Here is a 27,005-nt window from a genome sequence, read left to right on the forward strand (position 1 = left end):
TGTAAGTGAGCAGAGTTTCCCCCGGGTACTCAACCGAAGAAAATGCTGTGGCACTAAATATTTCATGAAGAAAACGACAACACTGAAAAGGCGTCACGCTAGTTAAGCAGCAATCCCAGCTAAGGGCTAGAAAACACAACGGATGTTTGCCTCCTTTACCCAGGTCACGTTTTTCTAAATACCACACGCGCGTTACTCTTCCAAGGTTTAATCCCAGTGAGCCGAGCGCTTTGCACAAATTAGGGTGCTCAAAAATCTAACTTTCAGCTCAACCAGAAAGTTCCTTTCGAAGTTACGCCAAAATATCTACGCACACAAAACACGCGAAATATAAATAAAAAGAAATTAAAAAGAAAAGGGAGAGAGGTCTTTGTGGTACAACTATGTAGGGATTAGTTTATGCATCCTTGGATCATTTCGTGAGGGAACAGCATCTAGGTCCATCACGCGCTCTGCCCGGAACGCCATCTGCATATTGATGCGCGTGATCTCCCAATTACTTTCCCGGAATTGAGGACAGATATTTGCAAGTTGCAGGGAGAAGGTTCGATGGAGTGTAAGCAAGCTTGGGTATTTTGATCCTTCTAATGGTTCGATGCATCCCTAGAAAAAGAAAAATCACCGGATGAATTACGTGATGGTAATTTGGAGAACGTAATGTAATATGGCTTCACTTTTCTTGCGACACGCAGCGCAAGCTTTCAAGCTGACGGCATCTAAAAGGGTGCACTCAGAAACCCATAAACAATGCCGACGCCTCTCAGTTCTTGTTAACAGGAGGGCCGGAATGCTTGGCATTATATCCTAGCTGGGATCTTCTGGTACCGGATCTAATTACGTAGCGGAATAATGTTCTGATGTAATCCCGCGCAACCTGAAAAGAAAACGTAATCGTAAGATCCGGTTTTTGAGCGCCTCCCTGAGTGGTAGAGAAGACGTGCCCTTGCCGCTGAAAATTCGGGGCAAGTTTGTCTAGTGTTACCTGTAAAAAAAAAAACAAAAAGAAAACAACATTAACCTTGTGCGTTGCATCTTTCACTTTAATACAAAGATATCAAATGTTTTATGCGGTTTATATAAAACCGATCCACTTTTTAACAACTCCTTCAACTTCCTATCATATTCGCATTTCTCTATATAATTCCTATAGACATTAAACTAAAGTCTATAGAACATTTTCCTTCGAAATGCTAAAGAATATCTATTCCAAATGTCAATACATTTTGTGACTCCATTATTCTATAAATTTTCTGCAGACATGCAAATAAAATCTGTATAACATAGTCGTTACCAATGCTGAAGCATCTCCATAGAAAAATATCACTGTCCTTCCGGTTCCCATTTTTTATAGATTTTTTGTTGTCTTTCATCTAGAGTCTATAGAGTATGGCACTTAAAAATACTCTAGTATTTCTACAGCAGAATATTAACTGGATTTTAGCCCCATTTTTATCGAATGTTTTACACGCCTTTACACAATTTAGAGCACAGTCTTTAGAAATGATATTGGATTTTTATCGCAAATCGTTCCTACGTTTTGTTTGTCTCCATATACCAATATAATCAGGATTGGCTTCACTTTATATAATATTGCTAGTAGGAAAGAAGACAAACATCACTTACCGTAGCTGCGAGTATATTTTGCATCTAATGAGAAATGTCCAGACGCAATGCTTGAATGTAATTACATAGTCACAGGATTTTATTAAGATGATATAGCCAAGCGCGTCTCCGAGCAAGCGCGCCCGTGGCCAAACGGTTATTCTGTCTGGCTCCCACGCAAAGGGCCGAGTTTCCGTGCGTCGCCGCATATGCACCTTTTAGTTGTTTCTGTAAATGTCGCGTTCTGGCGAATTCGAGAAGCATGTTGATTGTTTGAGGTCCGAATGTTCTACATAAGGAACCTTCCACGCCGATCGTCCCAGAAGCCAACGCGCTCACCTAAGGGGCTATGCGTGGTAAGCCGCTCTCAGTCTTGCCCCAGCGCTCGATCCCGCTCGATCCCCAGCGCTCGATCGAAAATAGAAGGCTAGCGACGCCTGCGACGCTAGCGTTCTATTTTGTTTTGGGCACATATGTTCACCCCATTAAACGTTTAGTTTCTTTGAGTCATTCGTTGCCTCATCAACTGTCATTTGGGACTTTCTGATGGAGGTGCGGGGTATCGCAATCCATGCCCGTTAAACGCACCCCTCAGAAGATCTGTAGGGCTCGATTATTTTCAAGTATCGGAAAGCTAATCTCCGTCGACGATCTCGAAACCTGAGCCAACCGCCGATACCAAGGCCAGTCTTCGGAGTTCCGTCAACTGCCAGAGCAGCCGAGGAAGATGAAGACGCTGACGATGTGAACCAAGTCGCTGCAGGCACCAGCTGTCGTTTCGTTCCAGTTTAAAGTTACGTTAAAGGCGCTGCAATACAAACATGTGCACCAAGTGTTCGCGACAACTGCGAGCTAGAATAATTGTGTCTGACCACGGATTTTCGTTTCACGAAAATGTAGAGCGAGCCGATGAACGAGTCATGCGGGAAAACGATGTACGATAGCAACTTCTACCTGGGCGGCTTTAGCAGAGAAAACTATGAGTATGGGTGAATGCATGACAGGCTCGTCCTAATGCAGTGATAAGCACTTAGGGCGCCTCTCTGAACCGTATCTAAGCAATTTAGCGAGCGATGAGACGGGCGACGGCGATAAGCTACCAGACTCAGTGACAGCAACGGAGATTTCTCACTGTCGCTCGCTGCGTCGCTCGGTTTTTAGATTTCTGGAAGACATATCGCTCATCGCCTTGGTTGCTTGCTCCCGTAGCGTTCATGCGGTGTGTCTCTTTGCGCGACTGACCGAGCGACGCGCGGGTCCTCCTCGCCGTCATTCGTCATTTGTTTCGTCACTCGCCAACTCGCTTACATGCGACACACCCCACTACACTTTTCTGCACCAGTGAAGAAGGTGCAGGTAAATCGAACGAAGCTGATATACTACGCGAGCGTTCTCTTGGCCTACGCATACTAGCGTTTGTTTTCACCCTGTCGATAACTTTTATGCAAAATGGGGACTGCCACTTGCTAAAATACAGTGGTTCATCATATAGGCCAACCATTTCCGCGTTTAATTAAAACACAAAGCTGACTTTAAGAAAGAAATCCTACTAGCCTATGGTTTATTCTATAGTAGTCTACTTCTTCTGATAAATTTGTTCATTTTTACTTTCAGCTCCTGCCCTACCAGATAAAACATCTGACATAAAGCAGTGTTTCGGATCTTTCTCCAAGACATGAGGCGGGTCGTGGTCATTCAATCGAGGAGTCAGCGTTGTTTCACGGGCGTCTTCCTGATACTTCCCACCGAGCTGTGCAATCGAGAGATAAGTGCTCACGCTTCAAAATGGCAATTATTGTTGCCGTAAGTAAACATATCTTGTTCTTAGTTATGCTCGAATCCACTTTTTTTTTTTAAGAAATACGTCGTTTGCATGTGCACATCCCTCAGTTCTTCTATAGTCGGCGGCAACTATAATGTGCTACGCTCTGAAGGTTAGAGCAGCTTCCACAGTGCTCCTACTCTGTCAATTCTAGTTTATCAAGACCATGCAAATGAGATGCAACACTAAACCTCAAGCTCTCGCAAGAGTGTGGGGCTAGAGCAATGTGGAAGTAACTCTAGTCTTGACAATGCAGTACAAAATAGTTGACGCCTAGTATAGCAAGGTTGGAGACACCGTGTTAACAAAAGCTACCCGAAAACAGATCTGCCATCTGCTACCATATGCGAAAGAGCCTAGTTTGCCTAACCTGGGGACGGCCGTTTTCTTCCATAGGCCATTTTCAGTTAAGCCAGTGCGTTCAGCATCCCTGAAATGTTAACATCAGGAGACACAAGGAAATACTGTAGACCCCTTAATGGCCACCAGCCCTTATTTTTCGCGAATATCGCGAATTGAAATCTTAGCGAAATAAAAAGCGCGCGAAAATTTCGGTCCTTAAGTGTATCAATGCGGCCACTAAATTCAAAGATTTATTTTTTACGATTACGTTTTTTGAACCGATTTAGAAAAAAATAGGGCCGTGAAAATAAAATGCTTTATTGTAAATCGGTGAAAATCGGAAAAGGCCACTGTTAATCGCATGCAAGGGTAAAATCAGCAACAACTATCATGATGTCGTCATTTGCGAACCTATGTATGTCTGTTGAATGCTATAAATTTTATTTCATTTCATTAAACATATTCGCCCGTACGGCGTGGGTTGTCGTCTTCAACCCTAACAGTGTTTTTCCTTTGAAGCGGCAGCATAAACTCGTGCCACAACACAGTAGTGTTCATTTGCAGGTTGTACCGCAGTCTTAGAAAGGGTCCAATCTGGGAAAATGACGACTCAGTATTCTAGCTCGGGCGTGAACGAGATATGCTAATTCTGAAGAATTTTAGCTAGAAAGCCCGGAACTGCGACGTATAAACCCGCATGGTCGAGAGGGCCAGACATGCCTTTATTTGTTTGCTTATTCTTGTATTCATTTATTTAATACTTTATTTATTTATTACATACTGCAGGCCCCTTGATAGGCCCATGCAGGGGTGAGGTAGAGTAGACATTCAAACCATCATTACATATGGCTATCATAACTATTAGTAACTAACACTTTCATAACTAACAATCAATGGCAAAACGTCTTTACAACATATGTCCATATAGGTTTACAGCACAAGAGCACACTGACATTGCCTAAAAAGGATAATCATGAAGTGCTTTATTAAAATTAGGGGCTTTTAATATATTGTAAAGGAGGGCATTCCAATATGATATGGTGCTTGAAATATATAAAAATATTGAAAATGTTGGTTCGAGCAAATATTGGTTGAAGAGAGAACTTAATGTGGTTCCTAGTGGCTCTGGAAGATAATAAGGTTAAATACAAACTAGAGTCGACGTACTGCTCGTCATAATAAAGAAAATACATGAACATCATCAGTCTTGCAATCTTCCCACGCTGTTCTAGGGACAACATATCTTTTTCTGCTATTAGGGAGAATGGGGAGTCAAGCCTTTTGTACATTCCATAAATAAAACGAACTGCTCTCCTTTGGACAAACTCAAGCTTTGACGCATATTTTCTCGTGTTCGGATCCCAGATTATACTCGCCTCTTCTAGTTTTGACCTTACCAAGGAGTTGTACGCTTGGAGTTTAACGGAGGCTGGAACATTTCTTAACCTGCGTCGTAGGAAACTTGATTTTCAAAAAGCTGAGGAACTGGTATATTGGATATTCCTTGGCCATCGTAGATCGCTTGTTTGGGTTACTCCAAGATATTTTTACACATTCACTTCGGTATCTGTAAGTTATTTACTCGACATGTGAATTTCAAAGTTATAATTTTCCTGATCATGCGTAAATGAAGTCTTCGCGGAATTCAGTTGCTTTCCTCGCTCATTGCACCAATCGTCAACTAGAGTAAGAGACGAATTATTTATTTTTTGGTCATCGACAGCGAAAGTTTTTTTTTTTTTTAGCAACACACAATCGTCTGCAAATAAGCGAATATATACGTTGGTACTCACGGTTGATACAATAACATTTATATAGACCGGAAATAGCAAGGAACCAACTACACTGCCCTGGGGAACGCCAGAGCAAACATCGAGGGTACCGGAAAAATGGCCTCCAACTTCCACAAACTGGCTATAATTGAATAATTATAGCCAGTTTGTTAGTGGTAGCCCAAGACGTTCCATTTTAAAAATGTATAGTTTACCATCAGGGGACCTTATCGAAAGCCTTGCTAAAATGAAAAAAAATATATAATAATAATATCGACCTGTTTAGACTTGTTTTGGGTAGCAGAGCAGTCATAAACTGTTGTAACAAGTTGCGTAATTGCATAGAGCCCCCTCCGGAAACCATGCTGAAAAGAAGTCAGCGAATTCATCTCTTCCGAGAAATCTCGAATATAACTACTAACCATATGTTCCATAAGTTTGCAAGAGTTGCTAGTAATAGAAAAAGGACGGAAATTGCTTACAACAGTATGATCACTCTTATGAGTCGGGACAACACGCGCTCTCCATCATTCATTCGAAAGCACACATTAATGAAAAGAAGCACAAAAAGTGACTGTTAGAACACGTGGAATAGATTCCGCATGTCTACGGAGGAAAGAATTCGTTATCGTATCAGGCCCGGTGCTCGATTTTGTATTCATATTTAATAACATGACAAAGACACCACGAAATGACATAAAATCGGCGTTCAGTGTAGCTAGAGTGGCGGCCACTGTGTGCAAATCTGTATTTGAGAGCACAGATTGAAAATATAGGTAAACCGTTTTAAGGTTAAGTTTAATAAACGCTAAACGTATATTGAAAATATAGGTTTAGCCTTTTTCTGAAAGGTAGTTCAAATCTTTACAGCATCATGTTTCATAAAGTTTAAAAGAGTGTATGAAAAATATTTATCTCTCGCTTCTTTGACTTGACTAGCCAGTTCAGCTTGTAAGGGATGTATATTTATTTCTGTTGGAAAGGTTTTTTTATACTGTCTGATTTAGCGTGTAAGATGAATTACATTTCTGTTGATCCAAGGTTTCCTTCGTCCCGTGCATTTACGTGGACTATGAATAAAGTTCTCCAATTAATAGTTACATATATAAATATCCTTGTCTCAAAGCAAAATCACAGTCTTCAACGAAATCAAAGAAACAGTAACCGAGATAATCCGAAACTCCCTCCTCATTAGACTTTTAAAATCATTTACCATAGTAACTCGTTCTTTTTTGGCGCAGGTCAGTTAATATAGCTATCAAATATCACAAGTTTGTGATCACACTTGTTTTTCTCAAGGCTTGCACAATATTCATCGAATGAACCACTAACTAGTATAAGGTTTAGAAGAGACCATTTACTATATGCCCCAAGTGCCCCGGCCCGCGCTAAAAGAATCATGGGAACGGTGTTCCTTCAGCCCCTTAATGATCGGTAATTTCAACCCTATTCTTGGTTACACAGGTTTCGAGCGTAATTCGGAGTCACTCTGAACAAGCGCCTGATATAACCCAATGACCTGTCATATCGCTTTTAAAATTTCTCCTCTATGCCAGCGTGTTTGATACTGTGCATGCTGTCCACCCTTCCACAACTCACCTCCCACATAGGATGAAGGGAAGAAATGCGCGCGTGTGTTGCTCGTGTCAGACACTAGGGAGAAGGACCCCGGGCACAGAGATGCGCTAATATAAGAAACCGAAACCTAGAAGTGCGTCCAAATAGAGCGTTTTTTACGGAACGCCGTAAAATGCTGCCCCATGCGTTTTATACTTCTAGAAAGATTTGATTTGGTGTTTTCTTTATCAGTCTCAGGAAGTTTCCGATTTAAACCATATGTCTATCTTCACAGATTACAAACTTAATTAACACATTTTACTTAATTAGAAAACGAATCGTTACGATTAGCCCCTTTACTAGGTCCCCTGACCGTATAACTCACTTGCACAAGCCGCAAAGTGTAGCTTTCACGGCTGTAAATGTGTGAAGCTCAAGAAAAAAAAAATACTACACCAACGAAAGGCAGAGCCATCATGGCCTAGGTGGTATTGCCTTTTCGCTGCTACGGGATGCCCCATATTATGATGTGGTTCCATCCCCGCCGCGGTATCCACTATGCATGCTGGTATAGGGTGTCCTAGAATACGATAAGCATGTATGCCTCCGTCCGCCTGCATCGTTCCGTATTAATCAACTATGCTGTGCCGCCTTTTCGGCGGAATAGGATGTGCCTTAGTACGATATCCTTGTATGAATGTTTTTCATCATCATTCCATCATCAAGATTTTTCAATAGGGTCGGCACTCTGGGTAGTGACCGAATCCCCGCAGTTTCAACGTCGGGGCACCGAGTTCCAAAGTGCTCGATGATCACGGTGTTCACAGGTGCGGCGCTCGGATATAGCTCGGCCTGTTTGCAGCCAAATCTGCGAAGCCTTGTTGTTTTTTTTCTCACTTTTAGGGTCAAAACCCACAAAACTTCTGACGTAGATGATGTTTCATCCTTGTGTAATTAGGGGCCGTAACCCACAACTTTCACGGGGAAGTCGTCTTGTCCACAATTTCCTGGTAATAGCTTACAAGGCCTCCCTTTGGAATGGCGCCTTGTCCGCTTCGGGTCCGAATCCACAAGGATTGCCTCGTGGATATTGCCTTATCCACTCCTCTTGGGTCGTAACCTGCAAGACCTCTCATGGGATGTCTTCTTGTCCGCTTCGCGTGGAAACCCTAATAATTTCTTACTGAGATATCGTTTCGTGGACAGCTGAGCTGGTGCTCACCAGTTTTCCTGGACGTCGTTCTTCATCAGCCAGGAGGGCAGGGTTGTCGTTATATCAGCTCAAAGGAAGCCACAACCATACCGTCAACTCCGCCAATTAAGTTGTTGAAGTTACTCCCGCTGTTGATGGAGGTAGGTTCAGCACCACAATGGTCTGGGTCTTGGTGGCGTGCAAGTTGCCAAGCGATAGTTGGATCCGCTGCTTCTCTTCGCTTTTATCAATTAATTTATTTAGAGCATAAACACTCACCACTTGTCCGACCATCTCGACTCCCCCAAAGACTCAAGCCATATCCCAACTCTTTTCTCACGTTTTTTTTTTTTGCATTTTTAGCTTTTTTTTTTTGTCATCAAGGAGCTACACCAATTAATTCAAAGTCCACATTGGTCACATTGTCCTAAGAGAGCCAGTTGCCAACAAGGACCACCCTTGGCCACCTTAGATTACATCGACAAATTACAACCGCTAGACGTGAAAGTTGCAGCTAATTTTCTTACGAAGGTATAAAATGTTGACGTTCGAAGCAGTGACATTGCCAAGCTTTACTGGTATTTGCGCAGACGTCTATTTCAAACCGAAGAATGCACGTAGTAATACTTTTCATATTTTTATAAAAGGTTTACAACGCGTATGCCTATTACAAACTAAATCGAAAAATTTCTATGCAAAAATATATAAGAAAGGTGTCAAGCAAGCACAGAAAAATTAACAAATTATTTGGAAACTATTTGGAAAAAAAAAATAGATTCTAAACAACGTTTCCCATTTCTCTTTTCCACTTTTTACAACAAAAAAAAAAAACAAAAAAAATGCGACACTTTATCCAGTGCCGTGGAAAGCTGGCTAGTACAATTCCCCACAGAGCCACTCGCACTTGTTTCTTTTAAAAATGTATAGCACAATTTATTTCTTCTTTACATAAAACAATAATGTCCCCACACACCGGCGGATATTTTATGCACTCATCCTCATGCCTTGCAATTTCAGAGTGTGTTGCATAATTCTTGACAGCCCTCTTGTCCTCGAGTAATCCATAATTCAAACATCGCTTTGTTTGTCCTACGTCGAACAAACAAAGGCCTCTTGATTTATTCTTGAAGGGAAAGTTGAAGCGACAGACAGCCTGGAGTAATAATATTGACTCTTAAAATTGCTCTCAAACCGGAATTTCAACACAAGGGCACACTCTGCTAACATGTTTACCTAAATTTTATATCGAGTATATAATATGGGCACGTGTTTTTTTATTAATTAAAGTAATTTTAGCTACAATCAGATTAGGCGAATGAAAGTCTAGAAAACGCAGCCCCATGTTATTGTTTTCTACGAACGTCTTCCTGTGTATTTTGTAATCATGTTCGTCACGTGCCAAAGCACGTGCGTATATTTTCTTTTTCTTTTGATCGTGTTGTTTCTCGCTTTGGCACGTGACGTTCGAACCTTGTTTTTCTTCAGAGCAGGAATAAACCTCGGAGTCGTTCAGCCACCGCCGGACGCCTGTCTTACTCGCGACAGGCTCTGCCACGTCGTAACAAAAAGAAGAGTTGCACTTACGAGATCAGTGGCGTAGGCACAGGGGGGGGGGGGGGGGGGGGTTAAGGGTTCAAACCCCCCCTTCCTTCTCCCCCCCCCCCCCTCGCTACCCTGCTCACGCGTCGGTCTTGCACGAGGCACCGAGCAAGGGGGGAGCGCAGACTATCTCCAACTGACATGCTTTCGGGAGGAATGTTTGTGGTGTAGAGAATGCTGAAATAAATAAAATACTGAATATTTCTTGATTCATGCTTATTTAATGGGGTGCGGAACTTGATCTCAGATATATAGAGAAGGGATATTTTGAAGGATTTCTGGGCTGAAGGATGGCGATTTCAAGGAAAAGTATTACAAACTATCGTCACTGAAATACATAGTTAAATCAAACTAAAGTGGACATAATAAAAGCACACATGGTGATAATATAAAAAAAATGTCAGTGATGTAAGAACTATTAAAATATTTGTAAAACCAATTGCACTGTAAGCAACGGTTGGCGCTGCGCTCACGCACACCTTGTGTATTGATCAGAATTACGTGCTTTCGACTAGAAATTACCACGAATAAAAAAGTAACTGTGACTAGTTATTTCAGCAAGCAATTTACAGGCTCTCTTGATCATTTCATTTCTGCCAAGCGTCTACATATTAAGATGCAGCCGCCTGCGTTCACGGCAAAGAATACATAGGATGTCCACCGCTTGAACATCAATGTAGCGGTGAACATTCAAAAGCACTAAACCGAGCAGACACTCCTTCGAAGTGGACGCTCTCAGCTATGTTTTCAACCGTCGTAGTTAAGAGAAAGAGCACTCAGCTTCCGCCGCTGTTACGCGCAGAGTCGCTAGGATCTTGAGGAGAGATTAGACTTTTGGGAATAGGGCCTCCGGACAGAGGGCGACCGCCTGTAGCCCAACTGCGGACATGACGGGCGTTTTATGTTTCTCCCACTTTCATTGGACGCCTAAATTTCCCTATTTGTGGCGAAGTTTCCCTCACTTCATCAAATTTCCCTCCATCGAGACGCCCGTCACGATGATCGCACACGGATGCGACATGAAGTTCGTCTTGATTTCTGCTTTGCACGTCGACGTGGCATCCGATGCAATATTTTATTAGATTTATTTTTTCGTTGCACGGAACATCAGAAACTATCAAGAGCCTACATATTCTCACTACGCATAGGCACAAGAGTGTTCTAGTTCGTTTCCACGTTCGGCATGTGGTTTGCGCGTTTGTGTATGGTGCGTGATGGCATTTCTCCGACTGACAGAACGACGAGTTCGGACTGACGACTTCTCATCGCCCCGAGGATATGCCGCTGCTGCCTTTTTACCACACTGCAAGATAAAGCGGCCTAGCGAAAATAAGATTCTCTTTCCTTCGGCATCTTGTTCTGTAGCACGAATTCGTTAAACCTTTAATAGATAACATATTTTGGTTTTCTGATTGTCCAGAATTACAGTCGATCTATGTATGGGCACCTAGGGTTTGTTCGAGGACGGTGTTTTTTTTTTTTTTGGCTGTATAATTTCTTGTGACAGTATAGCCTGCCGGTAACAGCCAGGCGGCGCCAGTAGAGTGAGAGCCCAAGGTGTAACTTAGCAAAGGCCTCGGTGTAACTTAGCAAAGGGTGAACGATAAGACCCCTATGGCGTGCCGACGGCTTCGATATCCGCTACGTATACGAGCGCAACGCACACATTTCCGAGCATGTCGCAGCGAAAAGACTGATACTTCTTCGCAGTAAAAGCGCACTCCGGTGATACGAAGTCACGTTCCGATTGGCCCGCCAGACCGCAGCTTCCGCCGTACTTGCATGTCATGGGATCACGGCTTCCTGGTCTACCCAGTATTTCTTGCTTCAGACACTAGGCTATTGGGGAGGGGGGCCGACCGTCACGCCGTTAGCGGCCAACTGGGGAACTGAAGCGATGGGTACAACAAAAACCCGCCTCAGCCATTTTCAAAGGATTACAGCCATGGACGAAGGCGATATTCGCCTCGTGAAAGGTATGTCATCGGTATCTTTTTACTAGAACGTACATATTATTCTCTGTCTTATCATAAATGCGTGTGTTGTAGCTGAAAGAAGAGCCCGCGGGGCTAGCTCGGAGCAACGCTCGGAGTAACGCCCGGAACTTCGATTGCGACTGCCGGCGTGGCCGCCCGTGCGCTGCGCGCGTCGTTAATCGCTAGGTGTTCGCGCTTCAAACTTTGGCTTCGCTTGCACTTATTGCATGATGTAAAAGACATTCTGCAGAACTGCCGAAGCACCAAAGAGCTTGGTAGATTTGCACGTACACGCGCAGCGCGGGGCGGGTCGCACGCCTGTCCGCCGTCACTTTATTTGGACTGTTTACTTCGAATCTCACATACATACAAGGGGAGTGTGTAGCGCCAGTGAAGAGTAGCTCAACTCGGAGCATGCCTCTTGGTGCTTGCGAAACACACGAACGGTCTATCGCATCAAATGTGGGCAAAGCTCCCAGCGAAAAGGGAGGAAACCATTGCTAGCAGTGTTGCACCTACTATGTACAAGCCCCGTTGTTTTGACGTCCTATTAGATGCTCGAAGTAAGGTATGCATTATTTATTGCTTTTCAGTACCCATCTCCCTTGCAACGATCCTGGAGTATGTGGGAGACAGTAAGAGGTGTCTCATTGAAGGCGAAGATGTTCTAAATTGCGAGCACGTAATAGAATGCAGCGTCGCGCCCGGGCCAGCTTTGGGTGTCCTTCGCGTCGTAGGCTACGTGCTGCAATCGTCAGCGCTCCACGGCGAGCCACACACCGTGAATTTGGATCTTAATCACGGAGAGATCCTAAGCATTTCCTGTTCATGCGTGGCAGGGTAAGTGGTCATTTGTTACTGATTATTTGCTTAAACTAGATTAGAAGAATTCTTTTGTTTTCAGTTTGCTTTGGGGGGGGGGGGGGGGGGGGGAGTCCTCTCTAATTCAGGTTCACCACATTTCAGTGGTGTCTTATTCATGATGGGTGGCTTTTGGGTTGTCATACGGTGTGCCTGTTACTGAAATTTAAACCTGGGATTGAACAATTGGCTGTTTACTTTGGTGTTGCTCCCAGGAACTCAAGCTGGTGCAAGCATTGTGTAGCTGTGCTGCTTAAGGCAAACCGGATGCGTGAACTACCGCAGCTCTCAAGTACTGATTTACCACAGGCGTGGGGTCAGCACGCCAAAGAGCTTGTGAAAGTCAAGTATGCCCCAACGACGTTGACAAAGGTTCCTTTCTGTCCAAAGGTAAGCTCCAGCTCTCATGACATTGTGAACAAAAAGACTCACCAATCTTCCTCTGTCATCTCGGCGCAAAGCCCAGTTTCCAAGTATGTCATCTGTGGCATTTTTATCGCTAGTTTTGTTGATCCAAGGACCACTTGTTGTGAAAGTGTTGAGTGGTCGTTGTCATAAGCTGCGGTGTCTGACTTAACCGAGCATTAATTTACTTGTCAACAACCAGGAGCACGTCGAATTTTGGCTTCTCATATCACGGTAAAATAATGTGGGCTGAATGGCAAATACTGATCACTAGTCAATATTTTAATGCAAATAGTGACCAACTTTTAATGTCCCATGGACTAGTTGCAAAAAGGATACATTACGCTCTTTTGTTCCAAAAATGTTGTCGGTTCCGGTTACTTTAATCACTGCCTCAAGTCTTGTGGTTGGGGCATAGTTGTGGCACATAAGAGCCTCTTGCAGTTTGTGTACGTGAACAACCTTTTTCCCTTGTAGTGTCGTGACCTGCAGATCTGAATTTAAATAATTTCAGTTTCAACGCCCTGCACTGCCCCCTGTGGAACCTAATATTCTTGGGCGACTGAAGAAAGACCTCCCATATGTGTGCTCGATTGCAATCCACGAGCGGAAACGGCCACACGCAGGTAAGATATGGTTTACTTGTCGAATTCATAGGGCAACCTTTATTCCTTCAACCTCGTGGAATTTTGCAATGGCTTGACATAACCATGGTGCAGTGCCAAACGATGCTGCATCATTACAGAGCTTTTCCACATAAAACTAAACCTGGGTACACACCTGATGTAAAGCCTGTTGACATCTCATAATGTGAGCGCAACATGCGTTGGTTTGCATCGGGTCATGCATTTAGTGCACCTTCCTGATATGTTTTACCCATATTCATGGAAACCATTCAGGCGGATAGAACTAGGACATCCAGATTGTTGGAAAGATACTGCCAAGAACTAGATGATGTCCTTGAATAAATGGCTTGGCACAAATAAAAGTGTATACTGCATTTCAGGACAGGCGAGTGGAGCATCATGCTCTTCTGTGGTGGCATCTCGTCCACCTAACCTGCTGGAAGTACTGCGGCGAATGCCAGAAGAAGAGCTCCAGAACGTCCTGACAGTGCTGAAGCGAGTACTAACCAAGGACGTCATTGCAGAAATTGAGCGCAGAACAAAAGCACAATCTGCAGAGCCCGAGTGGATGCTGTACAGGAAGGGCATGGCCACGGCATCAATCTGCCACTCATTCCGCACATGGGTGGCGTCTGTAAAAAAACCGGCGATACATCCTAGACCACACAATGTCGGCGGTCTGCTCGATCTAGTGCTCAGGCTGAACACTTATCAATCTGCCTCCATGGAGAGGGGTCAGGAGAACGAAGGGAAAGCCAAGTTGAAGTACCTTAATGTACTAACTAAGGATGGTCACTGCGCCAGGATTGACAACATGGGTTTCATGGTGTGGGAGAAGATGCCCTTCCTAGGATGTTCCCCTGACGGCATAGTCACGTATAAATGCCAGTGCTGCCCAGGCAGAAGAAATCTATTAGAGGTGAAATGCCCAAATGTATTGAGCAACTCCTTTCTTAAAAATGGAAAGGACCCCAAATCATGCAATTACACCCAGACACAGATCGGTATGGGAGTCACGGGTACCGACAGCTGTGACTACTTCGTCTATGAGCCGGATACGGTCTGGAGACTGGTAAACATTAAGTTCAGCCAAAAATGTTTTGATGAATGTGTCGAGGCGGTCCGCTTCATTTACTTGGAGTACTTGTTCCGTGCCCTGAAAGGAGTGGTATGATAAAGGCCGTGTTTTTGTGTTCACTTTTGAGGCATTAAGCAAGAACACCTCACACATGGTCATTTTCGCAGGTGTAACAGGTAGTTTAATAAAACAAATAGGTACATGACAATAGGAGAAACAATGGGACTTGCAGCTTTTAGTATGTTCTTTCATTAGCTAGACATGGCATGACATTGAAAGTGAACATTTTGAGAGAAGTCTCTGATTGGGGTGCTACAATAAATAAAGCGATAACACTAACCAAATCCGTAAATAGGAAAACCCTACATTTCGGAACAAACTCGGTTCCTTCGCCAGGGTTAGACTGCGGTTGTGGTCGTCGAGGAGCAGCATTTTTTGTTTTCTTCTGGTACGGTGGTTCAAGAAAACAAAAAAAATTATGCTCCTCGCCGGCCATAGCCGCAGTCCACCACTGACGAAGGAACCGAGTTGGTTGTGAAAGAAAGGGCTTCCTTATTTACGGATTTGGTTAGTGTTATCTCTTTATTTGTTTATGAGAAACAAGGGTGCTATTTAGTGTTTACATCCCCTTATTTCTTTTAAAATTACAAAAACTTGTCATGGGCAAAAATTGGAGGTGAAAGGTTCACAATTCCTGCCACCAATTTCATTACATCGTCAAAGAGGGGCATCAGGTGCGTTGGAAAGCGCTGCTGGAGTATTCTGAACACTTTCAAGCGTTGAATAGCACGTTCAACGTGTACCCTTGCACGGGCTATGTCTTGATTCAGCACTGCATCTGTGCGCGACATTCGTTGTTTGTTCCTCAGGAAAGGTGGTCGAACGAGTTCTACTCTGGCATCATCGCACAGCTTGTCAATTAAGAACCCTTTGTCCACCATGACTTGCTCAAGTGGGGAGCACTTTTCGAGAACTTTCGATTCCTTTGTGATGAAGCAGTCGGAAGTTCTTCCTCCATAAGCGTTGCTTACAAAGGTTATCATGCCAGTTGGGGCACACCCAATCAGCACTTTTGCGGTGTATGTCTTTTTGTAGAGGCTGTAAGTGATTATTCGTGATGTCAGGTCAGCTGGCCTCTGTATGGCTATCTCTGTACAGTCAAGGATGATCTTAGTGTGAGGAAATTTTCTAAAATACACTGTAAGGTTTTCCTCGATTGACTCGTCGGATGGAATGAAGACGGCAGCACCAAGCACGTGACTCAGGATACAGATTGCCGTTTTCAGGTTTTCGGATGCAGTTGTTCTGTGAACACCAAACAAAAAAGCCAAGAAGCTAATAGAGACGTTGTGGTAGAGCTTCACCACAACCATCAAAACAAGGTCACCCGAACACAGAAAACGAGCCTTCAAGTCATCTGCTTTCTCACATTATCGAATTCCGTTACAATGTTTTTCATCAACTGTAGTGAACCAACACCAGAAAGAATGACAAGCTCTTTGTCGGACTTTACCATCGACAACGAAATTCGGGGCCCTTGCTTCTGCTCCAGTAGGGTGTCCACTTGAATGCACGAATCTACTTGGAAGGGTGATCCTGTGCTAAGCAGCGACTTCTCGGTCCCTAAATAAAATGAGAGCAAATATGATGTTAGCATGGAAACCACAAACCTGGCCATCTCGACTCGTGACGGTTGTGAAAGTACACATTTGATCACAAAACATACTGAAAACTGATGATATAGGATGGAATGGAGAGCACATTTATCAACAGTGTTCCTGGGTCAAGCTTCAGCGCATAGCACCGGTGTGCTCGGAGAAACAGCGGGTGCGGCAGTGCATTTCGGTTTGCTTGATGGGCTAGGAAATTTTACTTGTTGTTAGAGGTCAGGTTCAACTCCAAAAAAAAAAAAAAAAAAGCAATGCCGAGAAAATCTGTCTGCGTATTCAAATAAATAAATTATATTGATAGAGGCCCTTGGCACAGAAGCGAGGTGTCTGTTTTGTTGCAGCCAAACCTATGCTTGGTAGCCTCGCCTAACAGAAAGTGGCAAAAAGTATGACATAACTCTTAGCCACTGGTTTTGGGACACTTTGGTTCAATATCACACACTGTTGTGAGATGCAATGAGATTCAAAATGGTGCATTTTGATTACCAGTGGAATTGCTGGTAAACGCATAGTCGAATCTTTACTGACGAAAGACAAGCTATGTCGCCCATTCTTGCATCAAAGCCGAAGTTTGAACAGAAGTGCAGTCTAAACTAGTTATAAGAGACCTTGATAGTTACCAAAATTGCAGTTTGTCGTAAAAGTATATGTAGTGTGGAGATACGAAAGTGAATCAATGGTACGGATAGTAAAGTTACCAAATTTCAAATGTCTGTCGTAACCAGATCAAATGACTGTCGTAACCAGATTTATTTTAACGATTTTAGACTGAATTTTGCACAATGGCAAGTGTAAAAGAAAGTTTGCTTTGCCGGCATGAACAATAATTTTGTCTGAGTGTACTTCATAAAAGGCACAATGTGACAAATGTTATCGCTCAACTTAAACTTGCTTTTAAGTACAAACAAATGAAACAAGTTATATGTTTTAAGGCAGTCAGATATCAAAATAAACTTGAAGGATGGAACAACTACATTATATCAGTGTAAATTCAAAACCTACACTCTGCATCGTAGTCACTGTCGCTGAGCTCCTCGCACGACTCCGCTGCTTCGCTCCACTCTTCACTGGACATTGTCGCTTCATTCTGATCATCACCGGTCAGTGTTGCTTCGCTGTCATCCTCACAGGTCAGAGTTGCTTCGCTGTCATCCCCACAGCTCACTGTTGCCTCGCTGTCAGCTCCACAGGAGGAGACACCATCGTCACCTGAATGTGTTGCGAGTAAATGAGCAAAACGTTGAATGTGTTTCATATGCGTGCAAATGGTTATCCACATGAATGAAGGGATTATCTCGAACACACTCCATACAGCAGTTGCAGTAATGATTTATATGCAGTGCTCACTCACTGGAATGAGTGAATACGGTTTAAACGAGCTTCACATAAAATAACACGAAAGGCTAAGACTAGCTCTTCAACACTGTAGAAACGCATAGGAACAAAAATAAGAAAACGCACAGAACGGTCTCGAACTGAGCTGCGACATGCATGTCATCCAATATTTGTTTTTAGTTCTTTTGTTTCAACAATGTTTAAGGATCACATTGTAATTACATTGCTGTCAAAGCTTTTTGTTGAATGGCCAGTGCAATAAAACGTTTGCTGAAGATGGAACGCCGAAATAAATTAAAAAGGGCTGAACCAGTCCTGCATTGCCTTGACTTTCTGCAAATATCAAGACTGAAGCAACACTGAGCTCGTTCAGTTTATGTGTACCAGCCTCCAGCAGTGCAGAAGAAACATGGTCTGGGTGGGGACTAACGTGACGTGTGGTGTATGATGGTGTGCTCCCGTTGGTATTTAAGTTTGTGTTTTTTCCTAATAAATTCAGTTGAGAGTGCGCCCTGTGTCGTAGTTATTCTACTCTTTGTCCCTGTTCTTTTGGCGCTTATTTCCCATGATGTACAAACTGACCCACCTAAGCATTTTATTGCAGGTCAATGTATTTCCTCAACGTGTTTTAAGATAGGCTGCTCTTGTTAATCGAATGTGCTGAGTGTAACCAAGTGGAACTGGTGTATAACGTGCTGGTTAAATCAAACAAGCCTACCATGTAATGCAATAAAAGTGCTGAGAAATGCAAATGGCCCACAAAACAATCCTACGCTTGATTTGAATTGCAAAACCAGTTTAAAATTGATTCTGCAATTGTAAAGTGCCACTGCACCATATTGTTGGCCTAAACGATAGCAATTACGTTAAACATAATCGCCATAAGTACCAGCATTTCCTTGGTACTATGACTAGCTAGATGCCACTGGTACACGTGACTCCATAGAATGAGGAATGCTAAATATCCACATAACTGCGGAAAATAAATGTCCTATCCTTTTTGTACCCTCTACCACGCCCCGTTTGAATTTTAATAAATCGTGTCGCCTTTCTATAAGCAGCCTAGCCATTGTTCAAATTGACTTGCGTGATGCTAGACCTCAACAGATGCAGGCCCAGGCATTTCTGCGACATCATGATACGGTGGAGCTACCTGCCGTTACCTTTACAGACTGGTATTCCATGACTGTAATCACTTGTGTAAGCGATTACAATATTTTACAAGCTTTTTTAACAAAAATGTTATTCCAGTGGTTATTTATTTGTTACTGTTGCATCATCTAAGCACTGCAATAGGAGGAAACAACTATTTTTGATGTGGCATGCTATGTCACAAGAAACTACACATGCTTTTAATAAGTTGTTTAGTTTGTTTATGTGCACACTTCTCTCGACTCTACTCACAGTCTTCTTGAACAATGACGTGCTCGGCCCTCAGGCGTGCTCCGTTGCAGCTTTCATGGTCAACCTGGCTGAGAGTGCTGGGGCTGTACTCATCGAGGGATGGGTTCTCTCTGTCACCTGAAATAAATTCTCACTTAGCCTTTTCTTGACCACTGCCCATAATGACTAGAGCATTAGGCATGCACATTAAGCATAAGTTTGTTATCACAGCAACCATAAACATATAGTATCATCTGCTAAGTATGAAGAGAGTGCCCCATCACAGAGTCCCATACCATTTCGTTCAGCGAAATTTCGGCGACAACATTCGGTTTTGTCCAATATTAATTGTAAAAAAAATAAATGCAAATATCGCCAAATACGTCGGCAAAATAAGATGTTCGAAAAAACAAAAGCAAAAGAGTACGTCCCCACGGATGATCGAACCCGGGACCGCTTATTTATGAGACGGGCATCTTACCACTACGCCACCGCCCACTTCGGAAAACTCGTTTTGAGAACACGATTTATACAAGACTTTTCGACGGCACTTGATCGTGTGGGTAGAGGGCTGTCGGATGGCACTTGGACGCTCTCGGACGGTACTCTAGACACTGCGATCATTGGCTCGGTCATTTTATGTGACATTAGACGTACACGACCGCCGTAAGATACGTCTGGCGTACGAGGCTGGCTCCGCGCACTGTGATCAAAATATCGAATGAGGACGCACTTAGTCACGCTTCAATAATCACGAACATGTCAGGACGACCACTGGCATATGAAGATATCAACAGCACACGTTGCGGTAATAATCGTGCCCTTCATTTGACAACAGCGTACCTTTAGGCGGCTTCCGGGTCTTCACCACACGATCGTGTGAGCCTTTTGGAAGGTTCTCCGACGGAACGGATGATGGCTTCAGATACCTGTTCTTCCAGTCTATGACAAAATGCAAAGCGATTTTAAAACGGGAATCATTGCTAGCCTTGTCTTCGAACACATACCTTTTACGTCGGCTCTTTTCACTTTAAAAGCATCGGCCGAGAAATGCCGACTGCACACCATGGCATGGGCCGTCAACTTCTTCCCCATTTTTAACTTCCACACCCAGCGTGCCCTTAGCTTTTTGTCGCGCGGATATTGGTGAAAACGGACACCTTGTTCGAAAGCGTACGTCGTGCATTGTGGCAAGGAACAATAACGGACCATTGCGGGAAGTAATCGTGGCGATCACGCAGTACACACACAACACTCAACGCGATGGCGGGCTTGTTGTCCCCACAGCGCAATGTTTATTTTGATGATGATGTCGATGGCGAAGATCACGAGCGCCCCCTATATTTCGATCTCCTCCCCAATAGCGGCACCACCAGAGTAATAGCGAACGTTTGAACAATGCAGCTACCACTCCCAGGCATACCCAATGTTTCTTGCCTCAGTCGCTGGATAGCGCCAAACCAAACAGCGTTGCAGGTGGCCTATAGACCAGCGTCCAAAATCGTAGCCCCCAGTAATAAAAATGTAAAATAATCTGAAGCGCAGGCTTTTGTGAAGAGGGGGGCTGGGAATAAAACAAGGGTTTTACTCTTTACATCACTCTTGGAATTGGTCTTGTGCTTGGAGTTTGGTGAGTATGCCTTTCCGACGTTCTTGCACTACGATATGTGCGAAGGTTTCTAAAAAAACAGCCTCACATGAAGCGCAGAACCCCCCCCCCCTTTTACCGTGTCATTGTGTCAGCATAAAAAAAACATGGCGGCGCCCATGGAACAGAGCCGCCACTGGTCTATAACTATCCTTGTGTTTTGTCTGACCCTCACGCGTTGGTAACACAGTGCTACCTCAAAAAAAAAGATGGGGGGGGGGGGGGGAAGTTGTGTGCTGTCAGGAAGCTTTCAAAGTTGGTGGGCCTCAACTACGACGGCAGTAGAGCAGTGAACCACCACACCCCTATTCCTGTAAACGAAGCCTGCTCCGTTTTCAAAAATGACAATGCAGCTTTACCCGTTTTATCTTAACAGAGTCTTGCTAATCTTGGCGTGAGCCTCCGTACCACCGAGCTCACCGTGCTTCGTCATTGGGGTGGGGGGGGGGGGGATTTATGCCATTGGACCCGCCTCCCAAAATAAAATCCTGGCTACACCAATGTACCAGGTTCACTACCGTGATATTACTTAATCGTCTTGCGGCAGTACTTGCAAGCGAAAGAAACATGACCCTCCCTCTCTACCATTATCCTCAAAAGAACACCAGAACCTACATATGACCTCGACCCGGGAAAGGGGATATCTACTTGATGCCCCCAGCGGATTCCAGCAGGGAAAACATGGCACTGACGTAGGCACTTCTACCAAAGAGCTGATGGACAGCCTATGTGCCCGCGGAACAGACATGATCAACGCCCGTATGAAGGGATAATCGGAGACGGCCCTAATTAGGTTCCGAGGCCTATACAGTGGGCGTCTGGCGTCACAGTTGCAGATGAGAAATTTATCTAGTGCAGTAGAACCGCTAGGCTGGGGTTTTTGACGTGCACCACGTATAGTGGCAGGCGACCATACGCTCCATGCAGATCGAAACAAGCAGGGGAGCGGTTTGAACCCAAAATCTCTGGGTTCTGTAGCGCGAGCGTCTGATCCGCCTGCTCCGAGCAGATGTGCGCTAGCCCACTTGGCCACCGATGCCCCTCTTCCAATAATAAGAGCTGAAACAAAAGCTCGGACGAAAACAAATTACATTCAGTTGAAATATGCTTAGGAAAGTAGCTACTGCTTATTAGACTAAACCAAACAGCTCAGGCCTCCCAGCTTATTGATCCTGATTCGCGTGCGGTCAGATGTGACTCATGTGCGTCAAGATTTTGTGAAGTCGTTGCTCAGTCGGGCGGGGGGGGGGGGGGGGGGGGTGGAATACTAGCTTCAGGTACTCAGTTCTGTCAGCGTTACGGCAATTCCCAATACATTTCGTAAGCAAACAAATACATGGTCTGAAAATAGTCTCAACTGCAGACTACTCACCTTGGTGCATGAAAATGATGGGGTTTTGTTTTTCGGTACTAGAAAGGTTAGCGTTTAGGTATTAAACTTGGTCACTGAGTGCTGCACATGAACGATCTTAATTCTTTCATTAAAAGTCCAAACACAAAACATGCCATGAATGTAACTCAGGATTGCAACAAGGAATTCATAATCAAAATATACTGTATAAGACCTATTTGGGGACCATGCTGCTGGTTCCTAAAGTCAAAACAAAAATTTAACATTTGAATTACTCCGTCTTTAATGAATAAAAATCGATTCAAAGCAAACAGTATGTTCCTAAGCTACTGCTGAACCGATTACTGTCTTCGTTTTTTCACTCGCTCAAATATGAAGTCGCAAAGCAACTGCTTACCTCCATGAGCCTTTTACGAAAACTTAATCTCAGTAGGTCCAGGTTCAGGTGTTCCATAAGAGTAAACTTTTATTCTGATCTATCTTTCTTTTCTTATTTATGTCGGCCATCGTATTGGTATTTTACCAATTATGTGAAGGTCAGTTATTGTTAAAAGGGTATCGAAGCTGAATGTAAACTAAAGTAACAAAATTGCAAGTGTCCACATCGCACTGCGGGTGCTGCTTTCTTCCACGTTCTCACTGGGCCAGTTGTGAAAGAGTTCCTTCTTTCCATCAAAAAATAATGAAAACATCCCGTCTTTTGCTCAGGTTATTTGTGGGCGCATGAGTTAAAAAAAACGAAGGGGCTCAGTTTGGGGGTTGGGCTGAGCGGGGAAAGGAGGGGGGGGGGGGGAGGAGAGAAGATTATCTTAAGGAAGATATTTCCATTATTTTCGGATTAGGCAGGAAAAGAATTGACGAAGACTGCTTGAGGGGGAGGCATTGTGCGCCTTTGTCTGTTTGGAGGCGGGGAAACGGAAGTGTTGTCGTAATACTAGCAAAGGTTTAGATTGCTGGGATAAGCACAGCACTGACGCGCGGTAGAGCGCTCGAGTCAATTCCAAAAATCGCCATCTTTCTTTCGCAGCTGTTCGGCTTCTGAAGGCGCTCAATTTGTTCATTTCTGGCCAGCAAAGGTCAATAACTTTAAATCCCACTGCAGCCACGTGACAAACTTCTAACTCATATTCAGCTGCCAGACAACATAAATATCTGCCGTGCCCTCAAGGAACACTGCAAACCAGGGTGTCGCAACAAAGTTAATTGTTTTGTTCTGGTTTCTTTTTGTTTAAGAGAAAAGGTCAAGTTCAATTTCTGAAGCCAGATACACGAAACGATCTTACGCCAAAAATGTAGTTACGACAAAACCTGAGTACAAATTCGTACTTTTTAAGTGTCTTAATGTATGTGCTGTACAGTTTTTATATAATGACTTGCTGCTCAAGAGATACTATGCGGGAAAAAAAACAAAATAACAATTTTATTGAACAATTATCGAAATTAAAAAGAAACACTAGCAGCTATAACACACATCACAGTGAAATGTGGAATATACCCTTTGCACATACAAATTACGGTACTCAATCAATTCTCTACACTCTGCCACCACTACTCAATTCCCACATTCATTAGAAAGTAAATCTGTTTTTGATGTCAATATGTTTCGTTTTATACAACCTTGTTTTTCCGGTTTTTGTTTTCACTGCATTATTGGCCTAACATATGCTAAGTTCTGTTTTGCAAACTTCTGTACAGATTGTTACTTCTTCCTTGTTTACTACTGTATAATAGCCGCTGTCGCTGATTAGATCAATCGGGGGCACAGACATCGTCAAGCCACACTTCAGGAGCTTCTTGTCTGTGCTCCCGACAAAACCATCCTTGTACGATGTGGTGTCAAATAAATTTTATTTGATTTGACTTGATTTGATATTCACGAACCGAATCATCATAAATTTACGTAAGTGTGCGATGGAATCCTACGACAGCTGCAGAGTTATCTTACCCACTTTTTTTACAATCAAATAAACACGGTCGACAGCGTGGCTCAGTTACTTCGTTGTGACGACCAGCGGACATTTATATGTCTGCGTACTCTTCACGCGGGTCCCGACTTCAGGCAGCAAGAAGAAAGAAAGAAGTACTTGAAACCGCCCACGACGGGATGAACGCGATCTAATCTGCTTCTCTAAAAATCAATGTATGGGATTTCAGTTCCTCTCCCTTTCCTTCAACTCGTATTGTACCAAATACTCTACAAAAGTGTTTAATATAATACACTAAATGCACATTTGAAAATGTATTGAGAGTAGTATTTAAGTTATTTTACTTACATTCGAAGATACTCGGGAAGTGGGTTGTAAATTGGTAATATAAAAATTAAAAAAAAAAAAAAAACTCAAGAGGGGGAGCTTTAATTATAATGACCTCGCTGAAATTCGCATTCTGCTGTGATTTTTATAACTTTGAAAAAGAAACATAGCTGCCGCAATCGAAGTTTACTTTAAATTATTCTGGTTATGAAACAAAAAGGGTACGGAAGTATCTTAGGTACAAGGAGGACTCACGTATTGTAGGCATGACAAGTGGCGTTACTTATTTCGGCGGCAGGCTCGGCTCATGACGCATTCTGCTAAAAGTTCGTAATATGCCTCGGAGGGTTTTGGCGGACTTGACACAGAGTCCGGCATTGCATATTTCTTAGGGCCGAACTATAAGTTGATCATGCAGCCACACTTGATGATGAGTGCGCCAGTGAATGACAAATGTGCACGCAGAAATTAAACATCTGCTAAAGGACAGCAGCCCCTGTCGACAACCAAAATCAAGTATTTTGTCTCTCCAGCTGAGGGCGACGAGGAGCGCGTGTGCGTTCAAACTGCCAAATAATATTAGGAAGGTCAAGAGGGAAACGCAAATAATACAAGAAAGTGTCCACGAAACCGCATTCAATTCTGGCTCCACATGGCGGGAACCTTGGAAATCTAGGTTGGAGGATTGAGAGAACGAAACAAAGTGCGTATTCGAAAGGCGATAAAAGAAACACTTTTGAACTACCTTGGTAGCCAAAATGAAGCTACAACAGGCACACAAGGGGCTCTGGGGAAGCCCAATCTTTGTCACTGCAGCTCAATAAAGCCAGAGGGATCTAGCTTCCTCGGCCGAGGAAGTGTTCGTGCTCACTTGAAAACGTGCTCGCGCATTCTCATAGCAGAACACCCTGAACCGGCGATTTACGAAATATGTCGATTGGGACCGTATCAAGCGCTGGAGTCACAATCCTTTGCTAACGGAACCACTCTACCTGCAGGCAAAAGGTGTAAAATTCCGATGACGCCACCAGCACTTTTCAAGCTCCAAGCGTAACGTGCCATTAAAAGACAAATTGAAAATAAGAAGAAAAATGGACAGGATGCCACATAGGCGGGCGTACTTGATGCTATTTATTTGGTCCTTTGTTGGCGTTTGGAGGCTGCGTTTTTCTCCTGCCTTGTTTCCTGTCCTTTGCTTGGTCGCTTGCCTCCGTGTCTGCAAGAGTTTCAGCTTTGCCCTGGAGTCTGATGATCCCTGGTTCCGAAGATTGTTCCGGCAACGAATAGTTTCGTACGTTAAAAAATGTACTCGAGATGCGAAGTACAAGATAGTGAGAAATGTCATCAAGATATAGTAGCAAACACTCTAGACAAAATGTATGCGTAAGATACCGAAATACTTCCAGAACCTTGAGTAGCACATTTAAGCAAGGCACCAATCTGCCCTCACACCAACAGCCCTTTCCCAGACCTCCAAGTCATGAACACCCCATCCACACACAGCCTCTCGAATAACTTCCTGGCTTACTGCAACAAACAATATGCAATATTACGCAAAAAAGTACGGATAAACAAAAAGACAAAAGCGTTGCCAATTATACACTTCCGCACCCGGCGCTTGCCGAAACAACGACTACATGATCTACTCGCACCTCCTCCCACTCTTCTAACTAAAACAAAATTACAAACATAAATATAATCCGCGAAGCGCGCACCCCAAACCCTTGAACACGATTGAAATAAACAGGGTAATACAAGTAGTGCGCCGCTCCGCACTAACACAATATTGCCGCGAGCGCAGCTGACCACGCGCTCGTGGCCTAACGGTTATCGCACTCTCCTTCCACGCAGAAAGCCAGGGCTCGATTCCTGGCCGCGGATACGCATTTTTGTTGTCTCTAATGTAATGTTCTGGTTAATTCGAGAACCGTGTTGGCTAATGGTTAGAATGTTCTACGCGTCGAACCTTCTATGCCGCCCATTCCAGAAGCCCGCGTGGCGAGCCAAAGTCAGTCTCGCCCCAGCGCTCGATCCTGCGGTTTCGCCGACATCAACGCCCGCGATGCTCTGCTATTTTATTCTGTTCCTTTTTTGTTTTGGGCACAAGTTCGCCCCATTAAACGTTTAGTTCCTTCAGTTATCATTGTCTCATGAATTGTCATTCGTGACAATATGACCTTGAATGCGAAATAACTGCAGAAGGTTGCCCAGAGATGGCGCCACGGGATAGATAATCAAACGTATCAGAAAAGGAGTTTTCAGGTTTTCACCGGAGTGCAAACTTGATCCTCCTATCTGCCTATTGAAATACATGAAACGAAGATAATGATGGAGATATGTAAACAGAAAAATACCTTCAGCAACGCCGTGTCAGAAAATGTATAAGAGCCCCTGTTTTCTTCAAAAGTGCTCATTGGTGGCAGGTTGAAAACAAAAAGGGGGGGGGGGGGGGGGAGTGTGGGAGGATTTCAAATTACCGTTGAAAATGTCTTGCTCCAAAACTCGGAAATGTGCGAAACAAATTTGTCTTCTAT

The 27,005-nt window shown here is 43.8% G+C and overlaps 2 long non-coding RNA genes across 2 annotated transcripts; one reads left to right on the top strand and one right to left on the bottom strand.

The window, feature by feature from the left end:
* The first annotated feature begins 13,059 nt into the window (after positions 1-13,059).
* Positions 13,060-14,499, top strand: LOC121835498. The gene is made up of 3 exons (XR_006077622.1): positions 13,060-13,113; positions 13,643-13,754; positions 14,135-14,499. It is a non-coding gene; the product is annotated as an uncharacterized LOC121835498 (long non-coding RNA).
* Positions 14,500-16,437: 1,938 nt separating this feature from the next.
* LOC115319894 lies at positions 16,438-20,147 on the bottom strand. Its single transcript, XR_003918543.4, has 3 exons — positions 20,064-20,147; positions 19,242-19,358; positions 16,438-16,455 (listed from the first exon to the last, which is right to left on the bottom strand). It is a non-coding gene; the product is annotated as an uncharacterized LOC115319894 (long non-coding RNA).
* Positions 20,148-27,005: the final 6,858 nt, after the last annotated feature.

This window comes from Ixodes scapularis, unplaced genomic scaffold (assembly GCF_016920785.2).
Source record: "Ixodes scapularis isolate PalLabHiFi unplaced genomic scaffold, ASM1692078v2 PGA_scaffold13__105_contigs__length_92229423, whole genome shotgun sequence".
In the NCBI taxonomy this organism is placed as follows: Eukaryota; Metazoa; Arthropoda; class Arachnida; order Ixodida; family Ixodidae; genus Ixodes; species Ixodes scapularis.